The sequence below is a fragment of the Rhagoletis pomonella genome, unplaced genomic scaffold, assembly GCF_013731165.1.
Source record: "Rhagoletis pomonella isolate Grant_MI unplaced genomic scaffold, Rhpom_1.0 Rhpom_scaffold_00001, whole genome shotgun sequence".
In the NCBI taxonomy this organism is placed as follows: Eukaryota; Metazoa; Arthropoda; class Insecta; order Diptera; family Tephritidae; genus Rhagoletis; species Rhagoletis pomonella.
Genome location: NW_023458555.1, coordinates 27,334,826 through 27,338,258, shown reverse-complemented (window position 1 = coordinate 27,338,258; position 3,433 = coordinate 27,334,826). Strand labels below are relative to the sequence as shown.

At 38.4% G+C, this 3,433-nt stretch overlaps 1 protein-coding gene across 1 annotated transcript in view; it reads left to right on the top strand.

The window, feature by feature from the left end:
• LOC118742822 overlaps positions 1-3,433 on the top strand; it is a 46,343-nt gene that overhangs the window by 34,819 nt on the left and 8,091 nt on the right. The gene's annotated exons all lie outside the window — the stretch shown is intronic.

The window sequence follows — 3,433 nt, the reverse complement described above, 5'->3', positions numbered from 1 at the left end:
TTTTTTTTTCGGAGATATGATCTGTCAAATTTCGAATTTTTTGGTGATTCTGACCATTTATCTACTTCTTCAAATCATTATATCTAGAGTTCATCGTAGAGACTTCATCCAAACGCCGTTTTAAAGCTAAAGAATCGGACGTAACATTTCTACACGGTCAAAAATTTGGGTTTAATTTTTAAACCGCGCTGGGACTACTGCCTTTTTTAAACTTTAATAGTCTACTTTTTAAACCATTCAATAGTTTTACGCAATTTTTAATATATTCTGGTTTAAATTTTAGCCCAAAAAGTTCGTGGTTTAAAAATCAAACCAAAATGTTTTAATTCTAGTTTCTAGGTTTCATATATAGAAAATTTGGTTTAAAATCTAAACCGAAATAGAATAGGGGTATTCTCCAAATCTTGCAAAGCCATTGCACGTAGCACGGATTGCACGGATTGCATAAATTGCAAACACACAACAAGAAAATTCATGGGAAACAACATTTCCTATCGCTGCAAAATATGCAACGTCGAAACCCATGTATATATTTTGCAAAATAGCATAGCAAGATAATAGCGACCCTGTGCTAGTTGTTTTGTTGTTGGAATTGCTACATATTTCTCTCATTCCTCTCATCTCGCTCACTTAATTTTTTTTTGCTGTCTCTTGTTATTGTATTTGATACATAATTTCGCTGCTTGCTCCCCATGCATGCTACCTCTTTGCAATGGGGTGTTCTCGTACTCTTCGAAATTTGGAATAGTATTTTTGCATTTCGTGCAATCCGTGCATCGTGCAAGACTTCGAGAATACCCCTAATATGTTTGCACAGCGAAATGTGGTGTTGATTCAAACTCAACACATGAAAGCACATTTACATGAGTGGCTGTAGCTGAGTGTGCAAAGATGCTTGATACAATTGGTTGCTACCAAGGCTGTCCGGGTTCAATCCCAACCAGACCGAGCATGAAATTTAAGATTGTTTTTTTTTTTATTCTTAATTATGAAAATGTTTGGGTTTAAAATTTAAACCGAATTGTTTAAATTCTTAACCCAACATATGTGCTCTCTTTTTTTTAAACTTGGAGGGTTTGTATTTGAAACTGAATTTAGTTTGGTCATATATGTAGTCCAAAAAGTTTAAAATTCAAACCGAAATTTTTAACCGTGTACAGCTTGTGTGACGCTGAACTTTCGTCGAGTTTGCTTTGTAGCGCGTGGTAGTCAAAAGTTTTGTTGTTTTTTCTTTTTTTTTCTGATGCAGATGAGTGCAACCTAACTCCTATAGATAGGAATACATACATGCAGTAGTTTGGCACTCATTACACAGAAGTTTGTTCTCATTTAGTGGTCCCTTTATGGCGCGGGTGTCGTTAAATTGCGGCTGCTGTGCGATGATATGGTTGTTGATCAAAATGTGCTGGCAATGATACCGCAGATTCTCGCGCGAAAAAGTAGTTGCTGAATAGCGCTGAATAGAATTTTAATTGCGCTGAATTGCTGAATTAAGTCTAAATCAGGGACTTTTGTTTTAGGTTTTGAGTTCGCTGTGATTTGCGAATGAAACTTTTTGTTTGAAGACGCATTGGAAGTGCTGGAGAAAGAGCGCGGAAAATATCTATTGAAGGACATTTACATAGCTCATGGTGGCAGAAGAAATACATTTCATTTCTTCATCGAGCTAATCGCACTGCACGACTTATTTCAGCTTTTAATATGATTAAAGTTTAGTGAGTCGTCACTCTATCAAAATAAAATTTTGGTTCCCAGAACAAGCGAAAATAGATGTGCGTTCAAGAATTTTTTCCCAATAGAAATACATCTTTTTGTTCGACTGAGGTTGAGATCAGTCACAGATAACTTTTCCTCTTAGTAAATGTCACTATAAATGCTCTCTTATGGGGCGCTAATTTCGTGACCAACCCTTACTATGTATTATATAGTTAAAAAACTACATCAGACTGCGTGCTTTGGGGCTCTGGATGAAAAAACTGTCAGGGCATTGTTCAATCCCTCATTGTGCAATATAAGAAAAAGCATCATTCCACCTATCAGATCATGTAAACGTTTTCCAGGATGAAACATTTACAGAAACTCTACAGCGGACGAACCAGCGATGAGCGGCTCAGGGAGTTAAAAGGATGACTTGCCGAAACTTATCACTCGAAGACTAGACTCGACTATTACTCGGCAGTTCCGTCTGTCCTATGACCCACTTAAAATCAGGTAATTTTGTGAATGAGCAAAGAAAATACCTCGAAAGTCTTCAGAGGGCACTGGCTCGTTGGGGTAAATGCCGAAAGGATTGCCTTACCCATCTATAGATTCTGATAGCAGCTTCGAGTACCCGGTTCAAAAGAGACAATGGAACACTTTCTGTGTGGGTTTCCAGCAGAATATTTCATAGGTGCAGCTGTCTCTCCCCGCATCAGGTGCTGAGATTCATTAAAGCCGCCAAATGGTTGTAGGTTGCACGAGTAGTGGAATCAGAATGGCAAAACTTACTCCTTGTCTGTCCGCAGGGTGGCAAGCCACTTAAATCAAGCAACCAAACAAATGTTACGATAACAGTTTTAGCGAGTTTAATTCATACACAGCAATGCAGTCGCTGTAGCTGAGTGGTTAGTGGTGCGTACTACCACACCGTGCGACCTCAGTTCGATCCCTAGCGAGAGCAGCTTTTTGCCTTAAAAAAAGCTTTTCATTAAATCCATATCCTAGGTGGGAGGTCCCTCCCCCTTTGTGTGGCAATATTAAGGCGCACGCCACGAATCGGAGGAGAACCTCGGCCAAACACTAACATATATGTAAGCGCCAAGACATATTGTTAAAAGCTCCTGAAATGTCCATAAGGGCACTAAAAGCTTTATCTTCATACTCCAGAGCCTTTTTAGTTTTTGTATTGGGACTATGAATGGCATTCTCAGTAGATTCCCTAATTTGATGAAAAAATGGGTTGCTGTTCACAGTCCGACCTTTATAACTCTCGCATGTGTGTGATTCAAGACTTTCTCAATTTTTTTTTATGAGAAAATACCCGAGGCTTGTGCGCCTTCAAAATGAAGGTAGCAGTTGTTAAGGTTTTACAAACTTCGGTAAGAGTACGAATTTTTGATTAAACTTAGTAAGACAATTTTTTGTCTCTGCTTTAAAATTGTGTATCGTCTCTTGCTAGCTATTCAAAAGTTTCAAATAGCGTTGAAAACTAAAAACTTTTTAATACCAAGGGAAGCTAGTTAAGTTATCCCTGAATTGTGTTACAAATGCGTTGAATAGCTGCAAGCTGCAAAACCATAACCACGAATTGCACTAAATGTGCATTTTTGTTGGCAATTAAACAGAGTTTTACTGCCAGTTCCTACACTGCCAGCGTTACTACACGTACATATGTACATATGTACATACAGGGTGTCCCAGAAGTAACGTGCCAAACTTTAGGGCAAGGTAG